At 36.8% G+C, this 25,589-nt stretch overlaps 1 long non-coding RNA gene across 1 annotated transcript; it reads left to right on the forward strand.

Moving 5' to 3' along the window:
- The first annotated feature begins 23,009 nt into the window (after positions 1-23,009).
- Positions 23,010-25,375, forward strand: LOC114680416 (uncharacterized). Its single transcript, XR_003732638.2, has 3 exons — positions 23,010-23,325; positions 24,745-24,796; positions 25,303-25,375. It is a non-coding gene; the product is annotated as an uncharacterized LOC114680416 (long non-coding RNA).
- The last annotated feature ends 214 nt before the right edge of the window (positions 25,376-25,589 follow it).

Genomic DNA, 25,589 nt, shown 5'->3' on the forward strand with positions numbered 1-25,589 from the left:
TAAGGGCAAAGTAATGAGTGTCCATATTAGGCCATGGTGGTGGGAATCAAGAAAAAGGAAGCAATACAATATTTTAAGGAGAGATTCTCTGCATAGGATAAAAACAGTAAATTTATATGGAAAAGACAAGTCAACCAATACATGATGTTTAGGAAAAATTTGAACACCTAATTGTCTACCAAGAAGAGTTGACTTTAGGTGGGAGAAATCTGTGAATATGTGGTCCCTTAATATAGTGAGATTTCAGTGGGTCTGCGAAGGGTTTTAGAGAAAAGCAAAACAAAATAATTCGAGCATTAAGGTTATCTTCCTTGGAATATATATATATATATTACATTTTATGCTTATTTTAAAATAAAAAACGTTTTAAAGGGGAGAATACTGGAAGAATGAACAACTTGTGATGACTGGGAATCAGAAAAGTCAAGGAGGAATTGGAAGGAGCCCAAGCAGGAGGGAGGGAGATCTTTCCAGCTTGGCTAAGGGAACCCCATATTCAGGCCCGTTCTTTCCTTCTGATATCCCATTTATGTGGCTCAACTGCCTATATTCAGTAAATTCACCAAATAATTTGCAGCTCTCCACTTACATAATATAAATCCAGCCAAGGAGAAGATGCTTGGACAATTTAATAATAATAATACAATCTTGATGAGAACAGGTATTTTTTAAAGATGGGAAAAAAACCCCAAATCTCTGACATTGTGACTGGGTTTAGCTAAATGAGACTGGAACCTCAGGAGAAAATTAGAGAAAAGCCTGGGATAAAATCAAAAACAGCATTTGTGATAAATCTGGTAAACAGCCTCTCTGCATCATTGGGAGGAAAATACACACTAAAAATCCTGTTATGGTTTTAGACATTTTTTAGAAGGTTATTTTAATTTAATTAATGAAAAATCATAGGTTAATTGCCTCCAGCTTTAATGTGAGGGTATTATGCATGCAGGCATATTTTATTTATATCTCCACTGTTTGATGTACACAATCAATTCAAAAAGGGATAATGAAGAGGTGTTCTGTCCTGTGTAGAATAATAATTAGGGACTCTAGTACAGAATATTTTTTATTAATTGCGCAGCTCAGTAAACATGTTTGACATAATGCTGAGAAATGCATTTGTCAAATTTCACCAATATTTTTTCCTGCTCTTTCCTTTTGCTGTTTCTAGCTTTTTTCAGAATTATTTTCATACTGACACCTTTTTTACCTAGCTAGGAGACCCTGAAAGCCCTAACAATTTGATTTAGAGACTTAGGGCCACCTGCTAAGTTAGTTGCATTATGAAATTCAGGAAATCATATTGGACATCTGGCTGCTGTTCTCAAAAAGATTCACCTATGTTGTTAGGGAAATGGGAATCTGATTTTTTTTTTTATAGATGCGTAGAGACCACGTCAGTCTGTAATGCAGAATAAATTATGTCAGTGAAGTATCTATGGACTTTTGATTATTATATAATTTGTTGGTATTTTCCACACCTCATCCCTGGCTTTTAGAAATGCTATTTTCTTTACTAAGGATTTGGATATGATGTATCAAGTCTTTTCCTCCCTGTGAAATACAGTCATGGATTACTCTTCATCTAAAGTACAAACTATGTCTCAAGAATTGCTGAATAAGTTTTACTTTGTAACTATTCTGTACTGCTTTGGGCATTAACCACTTTAACAGAACATTTTGTTCAATCTTGGGAAGCAATTTGAATTCAAATGTTCTCTTAAATTTCTAGGGCATATTGACTGAAAAAGTACACCACTTTTGTGTGTGTGTGTGTGGGCAATAAGCATGTCTAAAAATTTCTAGAATGTTCTTTCTTATCAATCTGTATAGCCAGGATCAAATTTCAAGGACTTGGAATATAGTGCCAAAAATATGCATGTCTTGGCTCCTTTTCCTGCTTTGACACTTGCCTCTTCTGGAAAACATTTTTTACTTTTCTATTTACCCCCAAATCCATCACCTCACTCAAGTCTTTTCTTGTAGCTAATTTTTCTACATTTTTTTTCTCTCCAAGCTTTCCATACGGGTATCTCAGCAGGTGTAGTATATCTTGTTTAAGCCAATTGTTTCTAATTGCCACATGATGTAGAACTTCTGTTGGGCCACCAATGCCCAGCAATGATTCCTTGGCTTCAAATAAGTCATACATGTGAGATTTATGGAGAACCATATTGTTCCAAAAATCAAATGTGAATTTCACAGCTCTTTTTCTTAATGTCCAGTTCAAATGGAGCCGAGGTGAAAGTGACTGTAGTAATAACATTCAAATGTTGTCACCATCTGGTGCCTGTTTGGTGGCCTATGTTATATGAGCAGGTGGTCCTTGTGTATCCTTGAGTGGCCAGCTGTCCACGTCACAAAAGCCACTGTCACATTCAGTGTTAATTGGCATCTTGGTTGTAATGATCTGTGAGAAGCCAAGGCTGAATAGACCTCAGTATATTATTCTTCTTTGTCCTGAGAGCTCTGGGTCAAGGCTGACAAACATTTTCCCTCTGTCTTCTTAGCCTTATTTCCTATATGAAAGTCTAAAAGGGTCTAGTATAAGCACTATCTATTAAATCAATCTACAGAAAAGCAAATACACATTTTATTAAGCTAGTGATTCTCGATCAATGCAGGAGACCCACAAAGGAATCTTCTTCAAGGAAATTTCATCTTCAGGACGTTTCCTTTTCAAGAAACTTCACAGAATTTAGAAAAGTTTGGTTGCCAATTTTGATTGCTTTAGAGATAATGTATCTATCCTTAACCTTAAATTTAGTAAAAGTAGCCTTTCTAGGTTTATTTATTTGTTTTGCCAAGACTGATCTATAGTTAGTGGCTACCAGGAAAATAATGTTGGAAAAGAGTCTTATTCTCTATTGCATCATAGAAAATTGCTGATACTTTGACCTACAGAACTAGCAGTTTAATATGGTTCAACTTAATACTTTTGCTTTTCATAGTTTTTAGGTTTTTCAGGAAATATTTATTTTTAAGTGAACTATTTCTACATCATAAATTCTAGACTATGGGTCTGGTGTTGAAAGTAAGCTTATCCAGCTAGTCATGGGGGATGACTGCTCCATTGCATTTAGGCTGGTTGTCAGGTACTTCCCATGTATGTTCTAAAGTGTTCATGTCTTCTGAGTTCAAGTTACTTGCAAAGAAATAAAGACTTTGTCTTGTATGATTTTTGGTTATAATAATAGGCACTACTCAATATCATACACATACACAAAAATGTTGACATTTAGAGCCAGCTTTCAAAAGCAAGCATTAATCTTTTTATCTTATGCCCATCACATAAGGAGAAAGAGTTATACCTGATGTAAATGACAAGTTGATGGGTGCAGCACACCAACATGGCACAAGTATACATATGTAACAAACCTGCACGTTATGCACATGTACCCTACAACTTAAAGTATAATAATAATAAATAAATTAAAAAAAAAGAAAAGAAAAGAAAACATACCCAAGAAGTTAAATAATGCTCCAGATGAAGTGGAAAAATCTTGTCTTTCATAGTCATTAAATTAGTTTGAAATGTTTGCATCAAAATAACCCGCAGGTTAACTCTATCATCACATCTCTGGTCATTAAGCCTTCTATGGGCATTCCAGCCTTTGTTTCTCTTCTTTTCTTTCTTCATCTTTCTCTAAGTGCCATACAATGTACTTCTGACAATGAACTCTTTTAAATATTTTTTTTGTTTCATCTGCACATTTCTTATATCTCTATTTATACTAACAGATACTTGGAGTGAGGTATATATTTCAATTATTTTGATTTGTCTGAGAATCTAGCACTGTGCCTGGTAAGTTGGAGGAAACTATAAACACTACATACTTAGTAAACATTCACTAAGCAGAAGCAAAAATGAGACGGTGAGCTCTGAAAACAAATTAAATTTCCTAGGTCTGGTTTTAAAATGGAAATGACCAAAATAAGCCATTTGCACATTAAATGTCTTCAAGATATTGATCTTTTCACAAAATGGTTAGGGTTTGGTGTAAATTGAACCATTACCAAAAAAATAAAAGTTAGACTCCATCTTTATGCATTCCATTAATTCTAAAAATTTCATAGTTCTGAATCAGAACTAACTGCATTAACAAATTACATGTGCTGAATTAGTCACATTACTCAAGTCCTGTTTTTTTTTTTTTTTTTTTCCTCTGCAGAACATTTGTCACACAGATATTTAAATGGAATCAGGGATGTATATAACCATGACATAATACTTTGTCAAAAAGTGAAAAGTTAATCTGGTTGATGAGTAATCATATACCTTCTTTCCTACCTCATCTAACAGCATCTCAAGAAGTAGACTCTAAAAGAATAGATCATTATAAAGGAAATAGAATCAGAGTACATTAGTAAAATATTGTAAAACCTTAATCATTAGTCTATGCATGATATTTTAACTTCTTTGACAATGAAGCATTCTTTATTATAAAAAAGTGGTTCTATTTCATGTCTGCCAAATAATACCAGAAATAAAAATAAAGTATAATGTTTCAATATGAAACAGAATGAATCACAACTGGCATGAGTTAAATAACTAAATTAAGATCAAGTTCCAAACTGCCTTATTTGAATCATCATTTTAGAGAACTCCTCAAAGAGATAGATTGCTACTCTAGAGGCATGCAAAGAGCACAGAATATGGTATTTTGGCATTTTATATTCTTTTCTGCAAGAAGCTCAACCCCTTGTTATACTGAGCAATGTCTTCTTGCAGTAGCCAGAGAGACGTGTTGGCCAAGAGCTTTCTCTCTAGTCAAAAGATGCACCAGGTGGCAAGGATACAACTTAGGACAGCAACGAAGAAAAGTTGAAGAAAAGAATTGTGTTAGCAGGCAAAGGTACACATTGCAGCAGAAAATAGAAGAGTCTGGGAAGGAAGAGATTGAAAAAATATGACGTTATTATAGAACAAAAACAAGAGTATAAGGGGGAAATTCTGATATCTTAAAATTACTAGTTAATGAAATAAAGATGGGAAATTAATTAGGAACTTCACGAAAAACAAAAAGCTGTGTAAGAAATAAAATATAGTCACATATCATACTATTTGGCTATAGCGAACAACAATTTTATGGTTCTAGTTATGTAACACTGCCTTAAATATTTGTATTAGTCAGTTTTCACACTGCTGATAAAGATATACCTGAGACTGGGTAATTTGTAAAGAAAAAGAGGTTTAATGGACTCAGTTCCATGTGGCTGAAGAGACTTCACAATCATGATGGAAGGTGAGAGGCATGTCTTACACGGTGGTTGGCAAAAAGGGAAGGAGAGCCAAGCAAAAGGGGTTTCCCCTTAAAAGACCATCATGAGATTTATGCATTACCACGAGAACAGTATGGAGGAAATCCCCCCATGATTCAATTATCTCCCACTGGGCATCTCCCACAACATGTGAGAATTATGGGAGCTACAACTTAAGATGAGACTTGGGTGGGGACACAGTCAAATCATATCAATGTTAAACTTTTAAGATAAACCTTTTAGGATGAAATGTGGACTGCATATTTATGATTGAGAACAGAATGTAAATGTCATCCCCTTGTCAATGTAAAATACAGATGATAATATTTGGTGGACCAAAGGTGGAGAGTGAGCTACAAGGAAGGGCAAGAGCAAGAACATTCTCATCATACAGAGTGGGGAGTCAAGAGATAATGCATCAATTGATGGGATAAAAAATAACAATGAAAACATATTATTTACCATTATAAATGTAACATATGAAAATTCCAAAATGAACACTAATGTAACTATTTTAAGGGGATGGGAGGAGGAGATGAGGAGTGGTGTGAGCTAAATATTCATCCATCATAGCAGAGAGTATATGATTAATGTATAAATTCCCAAATCTATAACTAGGTGCATAAACCTAGTTACAGACTTGTCAGCATAGATATAATCCTGGTAAGAAAATATTAAAAATGGCTTCCTCTGTGGATCCATCCTAAATAGAGGTTGGTAGATAGGCTACTGTTTCTTTTCAGTGTTAAGTTCTTCTATATGAGGTGATTTTAAAATCCAGTTTACCTATAGTTTTAATAAATATTTTTCACAATATTGTTGAAAAAGTAAAAAATTCTCATTTACTAAGGATATAGCCATTGTATGCTTATTAACTTCTGTGCGTAGATATAAATTATTGCAAACTGGCCAGGGTCAGTTCAGCATCATGTTTTTCCTGGCAAAGCTTTCTGTAGATTCAGACCTGCATTAATCCTTCTTCCTTTTTTTCCTACTTCAAGAGGTCATCAGTTTCAGAAGGGAGGATTTTAAATGGCTTAAAAATAATGTAGTCACATGACTTAAATTCAAAAGGTACAAAAGGAAATATAGTGAAATATGCCTACTATTCATGGTTCCCATCTACTCAATGTTAAATTTCTTGTTATTTTTACAAAGTTTCCCAGAGTTATTTTATGTATACAGAAGTTAATACATACACACACACACACACACAAAATTTCTGAAAACCTGTTGAATTGCAAGTTTTTGGATAGTTGGAGCTTATAATGTATTATTTTTCAAGTAAAAATAATATATTCCCAGGCAATCAAAAACTACAGTTCATTTCTCCAACTGCTGTATATCAAGGATATTTGCATGAAGAACCTAAATATTTAACACTTAGTGAACTCATCACAAGTTCATTATGTTCATTACGTGCAGTACACAATGACAACAAAGTTTATGCTTCAAAATGTGTTTTGTAGATCAGAAGCATTGAAATCACCTGAGAGCTTGTCAGAAATGCAGAATCTCAGATCCAAATTCAAACCTACTCAATCAGAATCTGCATTTTGCTGAGATCCCCTGCTGCTTTGTAGGCACATTAAAGTTAGAGAAGCACTGCTCTACAGGGTCAGTTACAAATTATACTTTCTTTTTTTAAATAAGCAATCAGAGGTTTTATTTTATTTTATTTCATTTTATTTTTATACTTTTGTTTTTATTATACTTTAAGTTCTAGGGTACATGTGCACGACATGCAGCTTTGTTACATATGTATACATGTGTCATGTTGGTGTGCTGCACCCATTAACTCATCATTTACATTAGGTATATCTCCTAATGCTATCCTTCCTCCCTCCCCGCACCCCATGACAGGCCCTGGTGTGTGATGTTTCCCTTCCTGTGTCCACGTGTTCTCATTGTTCAGTTCCCACCTGTGAGTGAGAACATGTGGTGTTTGGCTTTTTGTCCTTGAGACAGTTTGCTGAGAATGATGGTTTCCAGCTGCATCCATGTCCCTACAAAGGACACGGACTCATCCTTTTTTATGGCTGCATAGTATTCCATCATGTATATGTGCCACATTTTCTTAATCCAGTCTATCATTGATGGCCATTTGGGTTGGTTCCGAGTCTTTGTTATTGTGAATAGTGCCACAATAAACATATGTGTGCATGTGTCTTTATAGCAGCATGATTTATAATCCTTTGGGTGTATACCCAGTAATGGGATGGCTGAGTCAAATGGTGTTTCTAGTTCTAGATCCTTGAGGAATCGCCACACTGTCTTCCACAATAGTTGAACTATTTTACAGTCCCACCAACAGTGTAAAAGTGTTCCTGTTTCTCCACATCCTCTCCAGCACCTGTTGTTTCCTGACTTTTTAGTGATCACCATTCTAACTGGCATGAGATGATATCTCATTGTGGTTTTGATTCGCATTTCTCTGATGGCCAGTGATAAGGAGCATTTTTTTTTCATGTGTCTATTGGCTGCATAAATGTCTTCTTTTGAGAAGTGCCTGTTCATATCCTTTGCCCACTTTTTGATGTGTTTGTTTTTTTTCTTGTAAATTTGTTTGTGTTCTTTGTAGATTCTGGATATTAGCCCTGTGTTAGATGAGTAGATTTTTTTTTTTTTTCCCATTCTGTAGGTTGCTTGTTCACTCTTATGGTAGTTTCTTTTGCTGTGCAGGAGTTCTTTAGTTTAATTAGATTCCATTTGTCAATTTTGGCTTTCGTTGCCATTGCTTTTGGTGTTTTAGACATGAAGTCCTTTCCCATGCCTATGTCCTGAAAAGAATTGCCTAGGTTTTCTTCTAGGGTTTTTATGGTTTTAGGTATAACATTTAAATCTCTAATCCATCTTGAATTAATTTTTGTATAAGGTATAAGGAAGCGATCCAGTTTCAGCTTTCTATATATGGCTAGCCAGTTTTCCCAGCACCATTTATTAAGTAGGGAATCCTTTCCTTATTTCTTGTTTTTGTCAGGTTTGTCAAAGATCAGATGGTTGTAGATGTGTGGTATTATTTCTGAGGGCTCTGTTCTGTTCCATTGGTCTATACCTCTGTTTTGGTACCAGTACCATGCTGTTTTGGTTACTGTAGCCTTGTAGTATAGTTTGAAGTCAGGTAGCATGATGCCTCCAGCTTTGTTCTTTTTGGTTAGGATTATCTTGGCAATGCGGGCTTTTTTTTGGTTCCATATGAACTTTAGATTTTTTCCAATTTTGTGAAGAAAGTCATTGGTAGCTTAATGGGGATGGCATTGAATCTATAAATTACCTTAGGCAGTATGGCCATTTTCACGATATTGATTCTTCCTATCCATGAGCATGGAATGTTCTTCCATTTGTTTGTGTCCTCTTTTATTTCATTAAGCAGTGGTTTGTAGTTCTCCTTGAAGAAGTCCTTCACATCCCTTGTAAGTTGGATTCCTAGGTACTTTATTCTCTTTGTAGTAACTGTGAATGGTAGTTCACTCATGATTTGGCTATCTGTCTGTTATTGGTGTATAAGAATGCTTGTGATTTTTGCACATTGATTTTGTATCCTGAGACTTTGCTGAATTGCTTATCAGCTTAAGGAGATTTTGGGCTGAGACGATGGGGTTTTCTAAATACACAATCATGTCATCTGCAAACAGGGACAATTTGACTTCCTCTTTTCCCAATTGAATACCCTTTATTTCTTTCTCCTGTCTGATTGCCCTGGCTAGAACTTCCAACACTACGTTGAATAGGAGTGGTGAGAGAGGGCATCTCTGTCTTGTGCCAGTTTTCAAAGGGAATATATCCAGTTTTTGCCCATTCAGTATGATATTGGCTGTGGGTTTGTCATAAATAGCTCTTATTATTTTGAGATATGTCCCATCAATACCTAATTTTTTTGTGAATTTTTAGCATGAAGGGCTGTTGAATTTTGTCAAAGGCCTTTTCTGCATCTATTGAGACAATCATGTGATTCTTGTCTTTGGTTCTTTTTATATGCTGGATTACATTTATTGATTTGCATATGTTGAACCAGCCTGGCATCCCAGGGATGAAGGCCACTTGATCATGGTGGATAAGCTTTTTGATGTGCTGCTGGATTCGGTTTGCCAGTATTTTATTGAGGATTTTTGCATTGATGTTCATCAGGAATATTGGTCTAAAATTCTCTTTTTTTGTTGTGTGTATGCCAAGCTTTGGTATCAGGATGATGCTGGCTTCATACAATGGGTTAGGGAGGATTCCCTCTTTTTGTATTGATTGGAATAGTTTCAGAAGGAATGGTACCAGCTCCTCCTTGTACCTCTGGTAGAATTAGGCTGTGAATCCATCTCGTCCTGGACTTTTTTGGTTGGTAGGCTATTAACTATTGCCTCAATTTCAGAGCCTGTTTTTGGTCTATTCAGAGATTCAACTTCTTCCTGGTTTAGCCTTGGGAGGGTGTACGTGTCCAGGAATTTATCCATTTCTTCTAGATTTTCTAGTTTATTTGTGTAGAGGTGTTTATAGTATTATCGGATGGTAGTTTGTATTTCTGTGGGATCGGTGGTGATATCCCCTTTATCATTTTCTGTTGCATCTATTTGATTCTTCTCTTTTCTTCTTTATTAGTCTTGCTAGCAGTCTCTCAATTTTGTTGATCTTTTCAAAAAACCAGCTCCTGGACTCATTGATTTTTTAAAGGGATTTTTGTGTCTCTATCTCCTTCAGTTCTGCTCTGATCTTAGTTATTTCTTGCCTTCCGCTAGCTTTTGAATGTGTTTGCTCGTGCTTCTCTAGTTCTGTTAATTGTGATGTTAGGGTGTCAATTTTAGATCTGTCCAGCTTTCTCTTGTGGGCATTTAGTGCTGTGAATGTCCCTCTACACACTGCTTTAAATGTGTCCACCAGAGATTCTGGTATGTTGTGTCTTTGTTCTCATTGGTTTCAAAGAACATCTTTATTTCTGCCTTCATTTCGTTCCGTACCCAGTAATCATTCAGGAGCAGGTTGTTCAGTTTCCATGTAATTGAGTGGTTGTGAGTGAGTTTCTTAATCTTGAGTTCCAGTTTGATTGCACTGTGGTCTGAGACACAGTTTGTTATAATTTCTGTTCTTGTACATTTACTGAGGAGTGCTTTAATTCCAACTATGTGGTAAATTTTGGAATAAGTGCAATGTGGTGCTAAGAAGAATATATATTCTCTTGATTTGGGGTGGAGAGTTCTGTAGATGTCTATTAGGTCCCCTTGGTGCAGAGCTGAGTTCAATTCCTGGATATCCTTGTTAACTTTCTGTCTCATTGATCTGTCTAATGTTGACAGTGGGGTGTTAAAGTCTCCCATTATTACTGTATGGGAGTCTACGTTGCTTTGTAGGTCTCTAAGGACTTACTTTATGAATCTGGGTGCTCCTGTATTGGGGTGCATATATATTTAGGATAGTTAGCTCTTCTTGTTGAATTGATCTCTTTACCATTATGTAATGGCCTTCTTTGTCTCTTTTGATCTTTGTTGGTTTAAAGTCTGTTTTATCAGAGACTAGGTTTGCAACCCCTGCCTTTTCTTGTTTTGCATTTGTTTGGTAGATCTTCCTCCATCCCTTTATTTTGAGCCTATGTGTGTCTCTACACATGAGATGGGTCTCCTGAATACAGCACACTGATCGGTATTGACTCTGTCCAATTTGCCAGTCTGTGTCTTTTAATTGGAGCATTTAGCCAATTTACATTTAAGGTTAATATTGTTATGTGTGAATTTGATCTTTTCATTATGATGTTAGCTGGTTATTTTGCTCATTAGTTGATGCAGTTTCTTCCTAGCATCGATGGTCTTTACAATTTGGCATGTTTTTGCTGTGGCTGGTGCTGGTTGTTCCTTTCCATGTTTAGTTCTTCCTTCAGGAGCTCTTGTAGGGCAGTCCTGGTGGTGACAAAAATCTCTCAGCATTTGCTTGTCTGTAAAGGATTTTATTTCTACTTCACTTATGAAGCTTAGTTTGACTGAATATGAAATTCTGGGTTGAAAATTCTTTTCTTTAAGAATGTTGAATATTGGCCCCCACTCTCTTCTGCCTTATAGAGTTTCTGCCGAGAGATCCGCTGTTAGTCTGATGAACTTCCCTTCGTGGGTAACCCGACCTTTCTCTCTGGCTGCCCTTAACATTTTTCCTTCATTTCAACTTTGGTGAATCTGACAATTATGTGTCTTGGAGTTGCTCTTCTCGAGGAGTACCTTTGTGCGTTCTCTGTATTTCCTGAATTTGAATGTTGGGCTGCCTTGCTAGGTTGGGGAAGTTCTCCTGGATAATATCCTGCAGAGTGTTTTCCAACTTGGTTCCGTTCTCCCCATCACTTTTGCAGCAGTTCCAAGATGGATTCTGTATTACATGAACACTATATTTTGATCAACAGTTGGTTGAATTTGTGAATGAGGAACCCACAAATACAAAAGGCTGACTGTATTTACTTTCACCAGTGAAAGATGCTTTCATGTTACTCATTGGTGCCCTTTCTTCAGCTTGAAGAACTTCCTTTAGCGTTTCTTGCAAGACAAGTCTAGTGGTGATGAAGTTCTTCAGTTTTTGTCTGGCTCCGAAAGTCTTTATCTCTGAGGAATAGCTTTGCTGGATACAGTATTCTTGGTTGCCAATTTGTTCCTTCAGCACTATAAAATATCCCACTTTCTCCTGCCCCTGTAAGGTCTCTGCTGAGAAATCCTGTGCTAGCCTTATAAAAATGTTCTTATATGTGTTTTTTTTTCTCTTGTTACTTTCAGGATCATCTTTTTGTCCTCAATATTTGATAGTTTTATTAATAATATGTCATAGGGTAATGTTATTTTGATTGAATCTGATTGGTGACCTTTGACCTTCCTGTACATTGATATCAGCATCTTTCTCTGGATGTGGAAAATTTTCTGCTATTATTTCTTCAATTAAGTTTTCTACCATTTTATCTTTCTCTCCTCCCTCTCAAACACCAGTGACTTTTGATGCTGTCCCATAAATCGTGTAAGCTTTCTTCATTTCTTTTAACTCTTTTCTCTTTTGACCATATATTTTCACAAAGCCTCTCTGAGTTTACATCTTCTTTTGCTTGATCAACTCTGCTGTTGGTGCTATTTCATTTTTTATTTTATTCATTATATTATTTTAGCTCAATTTTTAAAAAATGATTTCAGTATCTGATAAATATCTCGATTGTTTCTCTGAAACATCTGAAAGTAGAAAACTCACTGATGAATGTAAATACAGTCAACCTTTTGTATTTGTATTTGTGGATTCCTCATTCACAAATTCAACCAACTGTTGATCAAAATATAGTGTTCATGTAACACAGAATCCACCAATACAGAGGGACAATGTTTTACATCCATGGGTTCGGCAGAGTGACTCCAGGACTTGAGCATCCCTGGATTTTGGTATCCACAGGGGAGTTATGGAACCAATTACTGCAGATACTAATGGATAACTGTATGCAGTCAAATTCAGAAGTTCTCTGAGCTTCCTTAAAGCAGCTATTTTGAATTCTTTGTTAGATAGTTCATATATCTCCATCTCTTTATGATGACATCTTATTTTGCCCAATTGATGATGTCATGCTTCCTTGAATGGTGTGGATCCTCGATGTATGTTAATGTATGCACATTGAAAAAGTAGGTACTTACTCCAGTCTTTGTAGTCTGGCTTTGTCTGGGAATATCCTTCAACATTAAACCTGCCCAGAAATTCTAGGCAGGTCATTTTTTGTGGTACTGAGCCTGTGCCTGCTGGTGCAATTTCAGCTCTAGAGGGTATCCTAAGTCCAGGACCATTATGGTTGGTTGCATTGCTTGACTGGAATTCTTTCTAGCCATGGGAGCTGGCATAGCACTGGTCTGGAATACAAGCCCTGATTACCGATTTCTGCCTGTCAGTGTGGGTTGGTTATTTGGAGCCCAAGGCCACTGAAGTTGGCTGAACTCAGGTTTATTTTACAGGGGCTATGGGTTCCCCTCTGGTGCCAGGGGAAGTCTAGAGACTCAGTCCATGTGTACCAGCTTGGAGTCAAGGGCTGTGGGGATCTCATAGTGCTGAGTTTTACTATGGTGAGACAGTATTTGAGGCTGGCGCAAAGTCCTACACTTTACTTTCCTCTCTCTTCCCTAAGTGGATGGTACCTCTCTCCATGCTGTGCGGCTTGGAGTTGGGTAAGGAGTGACATGGGTAATGTTAAACTGTCCTGCCTACCCTCTCCAATATGTCTTTCTCCTTCTCTCTGAGAATTCTCCATATTAATTTGTTGGAATCCTTTACATTAAGAAAATCAGTTTTTTGTTTGTTTTTGTTTTTGAGACAGAATCTCACTCTGTTGCCCAGACTGGAGTACAGTGGTATGATCTTGGCTTGCTGCAACCTCCACCTCCCAGGTTCAAATGATTCTCCTGCCTCAGCCTCCTGAGTAGCTGGGACTACAGGTGCCTGCCACCATGCCCGGCTAATTTTTGTATTTTTAGTTCAAACAAAATTTCACCATATTGGCCAGGCTGGTCTCGAACTCCTGACCCTGTGATCCGCCTGCCTCGGCCTCCCAAAGTGCTGGGCTTACAGGCGTGAGCCACCAGGCCAGACCAGAAAATCAGCATTTTAAGTCATATAAATTATGCTTTTTTCCAGTTTTGTGTTTAACTTTTGACTTTATTTTATACATATATATGCATACATATGTACACATATACATACACACACATAAAGATACACACATATATATACACATGATATACTTACACATTTATATAATATCTTTATAACATATATAAATATATAATTAGTTATTATTTTTAATATATAGTTTTTACATTGTTGAATTAATCTTTTCTGTCATGTGTTTTAGCTGCTTTTATTCTGAGGTGACAAAAAATTTTCATCACAGCTTCTTTCTTGTTCATTTATTGTTATACTTATTTATTTTTAGGTGGTGATCCATTTAAATTTTATCCTGTTTTAATGTGGGAGGTACAGCTCCAACTTATTTTTTTTTTATCAGAACTTTTGGTTACTCCAACCCTATTTACTGAATAATCCATCTTTATACAAGAAACTTTTCAATAATACGAATTCCCAGGAGCCACCCTTAAATATTATTTAGTAAATATTGTTAAGATATCAAAAGGAAGTCCCAGTCTATTTAGAGGTACAGCCATGTTTATGAATCACAGTAGGAAGGTTCATCTGGAAGGGAAGGTGAGAGTATGCTTTTGTAATGAATGTTATCCAAATGACTGGCTGGAAGCCTACTCTTAATTTGGGAGAAGACAGCTGCTTTCCAGAAATGGTTTGGTAATATATTTGCCTGCATTGATTTTTATTGATAAGATATGATATCAGCAAACTTGTATGCTTCCTGATCTCCTCTCAAACAGTTCCTTGGGCTTTACATAGGAGATATGAGTAGGTTTGCCTTTTTATTTAAGCATATTATTTTGCATGTTGGGTTATAAACAAAAATGTCCTTCTTTCAGGGAAAAATACAATTCACCAGACTCTATTTCCTAGGAAACTGGAAAAGGTCTAAACTTATGAGATCATGCTTGAGTTCAACCATGAATACAATTAAATGAAGGAACCCTGTGGCATTTTGATTATCTTGCGCTGTCCCTTAGTATCCCTTACTGGCAGCAAAAGGAAGAACAAGTATTGTCTGAGTTAGGACCAGTTTCTGGGTAGGCAGAGTTGGAGATTTGAGAAGACTCACTGACACACAAGGTTGCTTTCTCACTAGCTTGCCAGAGAGCCCAAACATTCATCCTTAGACAATTCTTTTTTTTTATTGGGTATCACAACAAATTTATACTAATGAAAAACAGGAGTTTATCCACTTGCATACTAGGAGGTGTTCTAGTTGAGTATTACTACCATCAGTTAAGAGCAAGTTACTTCTAATTCTAACTTCACATCAGAATGCTTGGGAAGTTTTTAAAAATACTGATGCTTAGGCCCCATCCATGAATTCACATCACTCAAATTCAGGACCTCTGATCTCAAGTCTAGGGATTTCTCCTCTTTATTATGAACTCATTTGAAATAGCAACGTGGACAAAAGAAAGAGTGGACGGGAAGGGGATGAGGGAAAGGTCTGATTTTAAGGCATCAAAATAGTACTAGAGACTTAGGGGGTTCCAAGAGATGGCAGAAGGTGCTAAACAGGGCAGGGAAAGGATGCTGAAGATAGACCTCATATTGAAATGCATTTATTTTCTGTATCTAGAAGGGCAAGTAGAATATTGCTATATCTTGTGTGACACAGATAATTGCTCCTTTTCCAGGGGAAAAGTGTACACTTTTCAGAGGAAAATGCTGATGTTCTTTCTCCTTTTTTCTTTTAAATGATGTACTTCTTCAGGGCCTTGACCTTTTTCCACATATAGCCCTGTAAATACTGAGAGGCTTTTTAATGTCACAGTTCCAAGGACTTGTTTGGGTTTTCTGCAGGGCCAGTGCCTGCCATTTCCTTCAGGAAAAATAGTGAAATCTTGCTAATTCATAATTCACAGGGTAGAATATTTTCTAAGATTTCATATGCTATAAACAAAGGCTTATCTTGGCTTTCCAGCTTACATTTATAAGGAAGTCTCTAAAGCGTTTTGCAAACAGTACTTGGGCCTAAGAAACAGTTTAAATCGTGTTATTCCTGGCAGGTCATTGCCTTGCTCTGAGGATAAATTCGATGCTGTGTGCTGAGTAAACATTTATATCACACAATCATAAGCATTTAACAAAGCTATTTTTGATTTTAAATGCTGGCTACTTATTAGATATGTACCTCATTATCAACGCATGCTGAGAAGCATATTCAGAGTTGAGCTTGAGCTGAACTTCTGGACTAAGCCCTTAGCTTTCCTTTGTGCAGAGCTGGGGGAAGCTGTAGTGGAAGCCCAGACAGTCTTCTGCAGGCATGGATGTAGTGACTTACCTTGGCCTGGGGTAAGGCTGGATCAGTTTCATTCTCCCAATCCTCTCTTACATTTTCCTAAAACTGCACCACCTCCAATTTTTGTTTTTTTCTACTTCTGTTTTCACAGGTACCTGAGTCAGTACTGTGAGGCCTCAGCAATGACTGTCTTCAAAAGCTGGTGTTTTGGCAGGGGTCGGTGGCAGGGGGCAGGGGGAACATTTTTCTTCCTATTGTTGCCCTATTAACAGTTCCATATCCTTAGCCTACCATAAAAATTGAGGGACCCTATCAAGCTTATGAAATGCTGGAAATGATGCATCACAGTATCTAGGACTGATTGATACTGCTTGGGTCTGTCATTTTTCACTTTGTTCCAATGTAAACACCATTTGTAGAGGTGCAAAATGCAGCCCCTTACAGAGTTATGTGTTAAAGAATAGAATCATAAACATGGGAGTAAATTCATTTAAAAACAAAAACATTCACATTTGAGAAAATTTTTATAAGGTTCATCGTTAATAATCTTTTCTCTATTCATATCATTCCTTTTTGTGGTTAGTGTTTAAAGTTAGTATATATATGTCTCTCATTCAATTGTGAAATATGAAGGTAATTTTGTTAAATTTTTGTATCTCCAGTCTCAAATGCACAGCTTGACAGACAAAAAGTACTCAACAATTGTCTAGTCAAAGAGTAAGAGTAAGGCGGAACTGGCAGGCCTTTTAATGTTTTGTATTCTGAAGGCTGAATTTTGGACACTACTATAAGCCCCTCAAAAAGTTGACACAGTGCCTGGCAGGGATAAGCTACTCGATTACTTCTAACTATTCACACGATAATTTCTTGGGTGCATACCATGTGCAGGCATTTGGCCCAGGCACCTTCTCCGCTTTATTTCATTGAGTCATATCAACATCTCCGAGTCTGTAAAGTCGGTCTTTTCCTTGTTTCCCTGAAGGTTAAATGAAACCTAAAGAAACGTAACCTAATGGACACACAATTGTTAAGGAGCAAAACCAGAATTCAACATGTGAACATAAGAGTTAAGGAGAACTCCTGCTTGGTTCTTCTGCATTCTTCAGTTTCTGAAAGCCTCCAAAGCCTTTTGTCCCTGAAGGCCAGAGAAAGGAAAGAGAAGGATGGGGCAGGATGGGTGAGGGTTTCTCAATGGCTTCTGATTAATTTCAGTCCCTGTACTTACCAGTTGCACTTCTCATTGTCTTTCCCTAGCTGGTTGTCTGTGACTTTCAAAATATAACTTAACGGGGACATTTGAGAAATTACTTGGAGAGAGATAATCTATAGAATGTGATGTAATTACTGCTCACTGCAGGGCTGCCCCGAGGAGTGACAAGGGTGTGTATTGAGGCGGCTTGTGAAGAGGACTTGAACGCTGTACCAGCTGCATATCCCTGGCTTCCTCCCAAGAGCTCCTGATGGGATATTCTCCATGATTTCTAAGACCACCTGGAGTTATTAGTCCCTTGAGGACCCCCATAAGATGCTTTATTATCCTTTCCTTTGCTCCCCAGGTGCCTTAACTCAGATCCTCATTCATTGTGAGATTGGGAAAACATGCACGTGCAGGTCTTGTCTTAGGTAGCAATAAAACGCTATTACTAGATCCCCAAATGTAAATGACACAGGCAACTATTTCTTAACATCAATAAATCTAATGTCTGTGTAATCAGAAACCAGAGATCTGAACTCTACCTTTGAGCTAACTCAAAATCTGTATCATTGCCGTCATTAGAAACCAGTTTTTATTCCTTGTCTTATTGAAGGGACTGCTGTTGATTGTTTTTAATTTTTAAATAATGATTTTTTATTTTTAGATATAAGCCATGAGGCAACTTTAAAAGTTTGTTTTTGAGGAGGTAAGAGTTGAATTTAAAATAACAAATGAAGCCTTTGCATTACTAGTGTTCTTTTCCACGTACATTATATAACACAGGAGTGTTAGAAATATTTTTGAAAGTATTTTTGTAAAAAATATGTATTTCTAAAAAAAAGCATCGATGAGAAAGAAATGAATTTATGTAAAAACTTTTTCAAATAAATGTGTAAAAATTTTCACCTGGGGCACACAAATAAAGTAATTGTCTGAGAGTATGGTCATTTTCAGTAATATTACACTAAAAATTTCTAACTGTATGTCTATGTACGGTTTAAACTTTTTATGAACATAAATTCATTATAGAACAAATTATTGCATTTAAGAGAAACATCAAAAGCTGACTGTTTATTTACTTTTACCAGTTATTCTTCCTCCATGGAAATTATGCTTCTGAATATAGTGAATAAAACCAGATGTGATCACACTGATTTTGACTTAGTGCTATTTTCAACATAATAATATTTCTTATGGGATAGAGAGCAAAGAAGGGAAGGTGAAGGGAATAAAATCACCTTTGCATTTCCACTGTGTTTGCAGGTCATGGATTTGATGTGTTACGTCATAATACAAAAATTAGCTGGGCATGGTGGCGGGTGCCAGTAATCCCAGCTATTTGTGAGGCTGAGGCAGAGAATTGCTTGAACTCAGGAGGCAGAGGTTGCAGTGAGCCAAGATCATGCCACTGCACTGCAGCCTGGGCGACAGAGCGAGACTACATCTCAAAAAAAAAAAAAAAAAAAAAAAAAAGAGAAATTGAAGTATAAAGGAAGGGGAATCATAAGAATTCTAAATCGTAGTAAGTATTAAGCCCAAAATAGTTTAAATAAAACTGAAATTTGAGATAGGGTTTGATAATAGTTTATATGTTTTAACTAAAATTTAAAATTTAAGATGTATAAATATAAAAATTTCCTTACAACATAAAGTATTGGCAACCACATAAAGACCAGGGGTATGTTTCAGGAAAAAAAAATTAGAAAATACCCCAATTAAGCTCTATTTGAATTGTAAGGTCAATGATATTTTGGTTTAAATGCAGATGCATTTGGTCACCTTTTGGGTCCCTTCCCAAATCTGTTGAAAGCAATGGAAATTTCCTACCAAAAATATCACATTTTTGCATTAAACATTTTTGGAGTGTTACAGGTTCCCTAAGTTCATTAATTCCAGCCTTCTTTCATCCTTCTTTTGGGGTTCATGAGGTCAACGTGGAAAATGTCTTTAAGTGTTAACACAGATCTCATTCTTTAAAATATGGGTGGGATGGTTGGACTTTGTTCTTTAGAATTCTGCAAGACCTGCAAATGTAAACAAATCTTTCATTAGTAGCCTAACTAGAGCAGGACCCATGTTTGAGGAAATATACAACTAGGGGAAAAGAAAGTTATGGAGTTGCAGATTGGAACAGGGCTATAATAAAAGTTCACACTTATATAGTGCTTAAGGATGGTTTCAGTGTATTATAGGATTTTATTTATTAACCATCACAACCTCACCTTAGGGGAAGTTTTGAGAGGGGTGATAAACTGTCTATCCTTGGCTTTACATCTTGAGATGGGTTGGAATGGGGTCCTGAGCTGTGGTGCCAAGAAAATGTTATAAGAAAGCTAAAAATTTTGTCGCCTGGAATTTTAACATATTTGGATGTTTAGCTATACACCTGACTAACAGATCAAATTTGTTAGATTTCTATAAGATGTCAGGCTTTGAGTGACATAAATGGCATTATGTGAAGGGTAGAGAATTCCCAGGTAAACCAACTTGTGGACCAGGTGGTGGTGGTTTTTGACTTTTGTTTTTTAGCAGCATCCGTATGCTCCTCTAGTTTTGAGTAATAAACACTAGAATTGCGTTATTAAAATTTAAAATTACAGAAAATTTCAACAGGACATTAACAGTTTTTTAAAGGTGAAGTTCTGGATTATGTCCCTCAGTAGAAAAAAAATGTTTTCCATATATATAGATCTCTAGACTCATGGCAAGAACCTGAAAACAAAATCTTCACTTCAGCATTGGGAAGTATATGAAACTGTTTTCAGACCACACAACTCTGTGAGCTCATCGCCAAGAATTGGTCTGCAAGGTCTTCAGAAGGGCAGGCTATTTGTAAACTCCTTTTGACTTAGCTGGTAAGACAGAAAGTTCTTTTTTCATGGCTAAATGATATTTGAGAAAAGAAAAAATGTGGTGAAGCTGGATGTATCTAGTTGAAATAAAAATGACTACCTTATTCCTGCGTAAGCAAAATATACCACTTACAAGAAAAAAAGGAATTTATGAATAGAAATAGAATCAGGTCACAGTGCATTTCCCAATTCCCCACTGGATTTTATTACTCCAGCATTGTGTTTTTAACTTTTATCATAGCTGTCATTCGTCCTTGTACTTTAGATAGCAACTTATCAACCCTCATTATATCCTTAGCTTCTTTAGGGTGAGGATCTTATCTTTATTTTTGACCACACTTCCTGTGCCTGCCCCTTTTCTTACATCAACTTCTGTTCCACTTGGGATTTTGTACTCACAGATGTGCCCTGAATATTTATGAGATTTAAGTGAATGGTCCAACATCAATTCAGAAACATTTTGACCCATTCGTACAGATTATTGAAAATATTCCCTTTCCAACTGAGGCAGCAAGGCCTCTAGCTTAGTGCTCACTTTTCCTCTCTAAGCATATTCATACCATTAGGGAATTAATTTCTTCTAAACCAAAGCTCTTATCTCCTCATAATTCAGTATGTCTGTTTTTGATTCCCACCATCATTGTGGTCTCTCAACTTACTCCTGTTAACACAGCCATTTTCGTGGCTTTTATAATACCTCCTCTGTTGATCTTCAAATTTTGCCTAAATAGGCAATAACTTAAATGAGAATGTGTTCATGAGTGAGCCAGTGAGCTCAGAAATTTGGAACCTCTTTGCCATGGAGGGTGATGGTGAGCTTAGTGATAACAAGAATTTCCCAATTGTGGCATCTACTTTTCAAATAATCTCTTCCCTGTGATAGTGTTTTTATACAGTTTGTTTTGTCTGCCTCCCTCCCTTCCCATCTCTCTTCTTTCCTCCCTTCCTTCTCTCCTTCCTTTCCACTCTTCTTTCCTTTATGGGAAAAGCCTTTCTAAATCCTTCAAGTTGTGGTTTGAGTTTTGAGTCTTTTATTGAAATTACATGTTGATATGCTAGAGGTATACGAAAGCTTTTTTTCCAATTTGCAAAAAATGTTTATATTATTATTTTTATACTATTTTGTATTAAAATCATCCCAGATATTCCCAAAATAGAATGCAAAGTTGACATTTTAAATTTACTTTGAAATTTTAAAGAAATTTTCTTCTAACTTGTCTTTGGATTACATATCCAGACAGATTGGAGGCATCAAAATACTTCCCACTCTTTTTTCAAAGTTGTTAGAGATATTGCTATGACACTTTTGAGAAGTATTCAAAACAACTCTATTAAGATAAGCTCCCTTTCTTTACTATCTTCATCTTATATCTCTGGCTCTCAATAAAATTCTGCCATTTCCCACTCAAAGCCCAGTTGATCTCTGGAAGGAGGTGGGGCGTGCCCTTGTATGAGCTCTTAAGAATTTATTTAGCATTTTTTTCTAGCTCTTCCATCGGTGAAATCAAGTTGGTAGCTTGAAATTTATCATGGTGGGGGATATCTACAGCACAGAAATTGGCAAAGGCTACAAATAAGTTTAATTTTTTTTGTTTTTTTTAGAACTCATTAAGTATGTACAAGCACACCCTGTAAGGTTGATTGATGCTTGATCTAGGTGTCTTCCGTATGCTTTGTGTGTTACTCCTGTGGCTTTACCAGCTATTATGCATTAGTCTCTGGGGATAAGGGAAGTAATAAACCTTTGTCCCAGGTCTCACAAATAGCTTGGCTATTAATCAAATGATCATTTGGTCTGGCTCCCTTTGTTCGGTCCTATGCTTGTAAGTATGGATGTGTTAGCTCTAGACAGAACCATAGATAAGGGAGCTAAAGCCCAGAGTGATTAATGACTTACAAGGTCACAATTCTAGTTAGAGGCAAAGAGGCTGGGACAAGAATCCGGGTTTTCTGAGTCTTAGGTAGGTTTTGTTGCTGTTACACAACTCTATCTCTCATAATTAAAAAAAAAAATCCTAAATCATAAATATTCCATTGTAATAAGCTTCAGAAAGCATTGCAAGCCACATATTTAGCTTTAATACTATTAATCTTTGCTTTTTTTCTAATCTAAAAAATAAGATACATTAAGAAAAGTTGAAAATGTAAAAATATTGTTAAAAAACCAAAACTCCTAACAAATTAATATATATGTTAAGAGATATATACGTTTAAACAATTTACCATCATCTGTCAACTTTTAAAGGAATGCCTGGATCTAGCTCTCATGACTTTCAACCGAAGTGACACAATTTTTCCAGTAATTTTAACAGTTTCTCCCAACTTACTGGTTAAAGAACTCTGTAACATCTTTAGCAAGAAACAGAAAGACAGAGGGCAGCATGGGACCAGAGTGCAGCTGCCCTTCAGAAGAACTTGAATGTACAACTTGCACATCTGAAGAGGTAGCCAAGAAAATAGAGAGAAGAATGGGAAGTGAATCTACGCACATCCTCCCCTATCCCCTCTAGAAAGAAATGCAGCATCTCTTTCTCATTGTTTAAGAAGAAAAGGGGGGTCTCGGAGACAAAGCCAATGAAGGATAAATGAGTGCTCTGCCAGTTCAAAGTCAATGTGAAGATTGGATAGGGAAGCGTGCGGAGCTCAGAAGGTATTATTTTTAGAGGGTGCAGACAAGAGAACTTGCCTGGCAGAAGGGTTTGTGCAGGCTCTTCCAGCCTCAGTAATTGGATAGGTTTGGCAGACTGAAAGAGGGGCTCGTGGTTCCTGATGAATGCTCCACTTGTGCCCGGGTGTGATTTAGCATGCTGCTGAATAAACACAACACGGGGAAGGGAAGGTGATAACTACCAGTCTCAGCAGAAAGACAGAGCCTATAAATATGCCAGGGGGTCAATAGGAGTGATTTCATTCTGCCTGCACAGGACTGCTGATGAGGTGTGACGGGGCAGCGCCACTTCATTAATGCATCACAATGGTGAAGAGCGCCTGAAGCAGCAGCAGCAGCAGCAGCAGCAGCAGCAGCAGCAGCAGGCTATCACCTACCTAGGCTGCAGCTATCAGCAAGGCCAACCCAGAGAAAGAAAGGCAACAATAGACCAACGAAGATGCCATACATAGGCCACGCCTTCCTGCTTCATCCTCCTCCTGTATCCTTTCATTCTCCTTCTCCTCTTTCCTCCCCTCCCAATCTCCCTTCTTCCTTCCCTCATTCCTCCACTTCCATCTCTTTGCTATTTCTAGAAAGAATCTTTTGTCTTGCTAGGCAGAGCATTCATAACAAAGGAAAGAAAGGAGGCGTAGATGATGAAGCAGAGTAGAACACTTTTAACTGCAGGAGTGTTAGGATATGAACACTGCTGCTAGGATAGAAAGGAGAAAATCCTCAGACTATGTATGCTGGATTGTTTAGAGGGGAAAAGTATTTCTATGGAAATCACCTATAAAACAGTTCAGAAATGAAAATAAAGCTATTTTCCTGCAACTAGCTTTTTTTTTTTTCTTTCAGAAATAACACACAAATGTCCCCAGACACTTTTCAGTTACCCCACTGTTCATGGCTCCTTTCCCAGGCTCAAGTGCTTCTCTTCTCCCATTTCTCCCAGACATCCATTTGCCCCTTGACATTCTACCTCCATTGCCAAGGCCAGAGAACATAACTCGTGCTCACTCTTCCCCTGAGCTCCTTTAGGCTCTGTCCTTGTCTGGCTAAGTCTGACAAATGGACCGGCAGCCCTGCCACCCTGATTGCTCAGTCATCTGAACCACGGTTTCTGATTTCTGCATGATTGATCTGGCTGTGACTGGTCCAGAGAATTGGAAAGAAAAAATAATTATAAAATACATTTAATAGTTCTCCTTGGCAGCTTTCCTTTTTCTATATTCAGTTAGTGCAACACTACCGCTATTTACTCCACCTTTGCAATTTTTAGGAAAGTGAGGAGGTCAAGAAGGAGTTGTAAGGCAAACTGCTGTATCTTTCCCTGCATGGCCTGCCTTTCATGGTTACAACTATGTCAAGACTATACATCACTATGAATAATGTATTATGAACAAGTAAAATACTATTTGTTAGATACAACCATTTCTAACAATTATTTTGTAAGTAGAAAAAGATAAGCAGATAAACAAGTAGTGCCCGTATTGTTTAAAGCAAGGTTTGTTTCCAGATGTCAAAACTTCTAGGCTCTAAGATGCTCATTTTTCTTGGCCCACTGACTTATAGCATGTTTCTAAGTTTCATAAGCTTAATATAGCCCTAATAATTTTTATATATTTTTGGTGTATGTTTACATACAATAATACTAGTTAAGACTAAAACTTTAAGAGCACTATTTAAAATCATACATTCATGTTGGATTTCATGAGTCCAGGCCTGAATACTGCCTCAACTAATGTTGAGTTGATTTCGAACAAAGAACAATAATTTTGTAACTTGAAATGTTTTTGTTTTGTTTTGGTTTGGTATCTGAACAAACTATTCAGAAAAATACCTATTAATAAAGAAGTACTTAGAATGGTTTGGCTTGAATTTTGTATAGTTTTGTCTTTCCTAACTCTGCTTCTAGATTGTGGACTTTCTACGGGAAGTGTCAATGTTACTTGTTTTTACACCCTCCGGTAGGTCTTGCTTGATGTTTGTGTATAATAGGGTATAGAATACTTTTTAGTTAAATAAAATCTATATTATATTTTAAGAATTTCAACTTCAGTGGAGACAATATTTAGGTGTATGTGGAGTGGACAGGTAGGGCAGGCAGGGAAACTCCTAAAAGTACACTTAATTTGATAGTAAATATCATTCTAGATTTCTACCAATAGTTCTTCTGATTATTATTTAAGATGGAAATATAAGAAATCACAGAGGCAAAATCAAGCTAAGAAATGAAAAGATTCCTTAAGAAAAAACAAATCAATGAGGATACTCATCAGATAAATAATGAATGAATGAGCATTTTCCAGTGTATAAATGATAAGTGATGAAGCAGTAGCTGGAATTTCTACTTTACAAATGCCAAATGAGCAAAAGGAAAGATAATTGATAATTGTCTTTGTCTTATAAGCTTTGGAAATGCCACATATACTACCCTCCTCACACGGCTTTTTTTTTTTTTTTTTTTTTCCAGAGCAAGAGAAAATCTAGTGACTGAAAAAGAATAAGAAGAAAAACACTGACCAAGATAATAATCCCAAGAAGTCAAAAATTAAGACCTGAGAGGAAGAAGGCAGACTAAAGAAAGTAGGTGAGACAGTGACCCGAACCAAAGTGCTGGCTCCATGCTCTGTGACGTTGGGTATCCTCACTGCCCTCGGAAGCATGGTCTTGGTGACACTGGTCAGGTGCATGAAGTGTTAGAAAATTTTATTAAAGATTCCATGGTTGCATCTCCACCTTCATGCCTGGATAGTTATT

This window comes from Macaca mulatta, chromosome 8 (assembly GCF_049350105.2).
Source record: "Macaca mulatta isolate MMU2019108-1 chromosome 8, T2T-MMU8v2.0, whole genome shotgun sequence".
NCBI classification, from domain to species: domain Eukaryota; kingdom Metazoa; phylum Chordata; class Mammalia; order Primates; family Cercopithecidae; genus Macaca; species Macaca mulatta.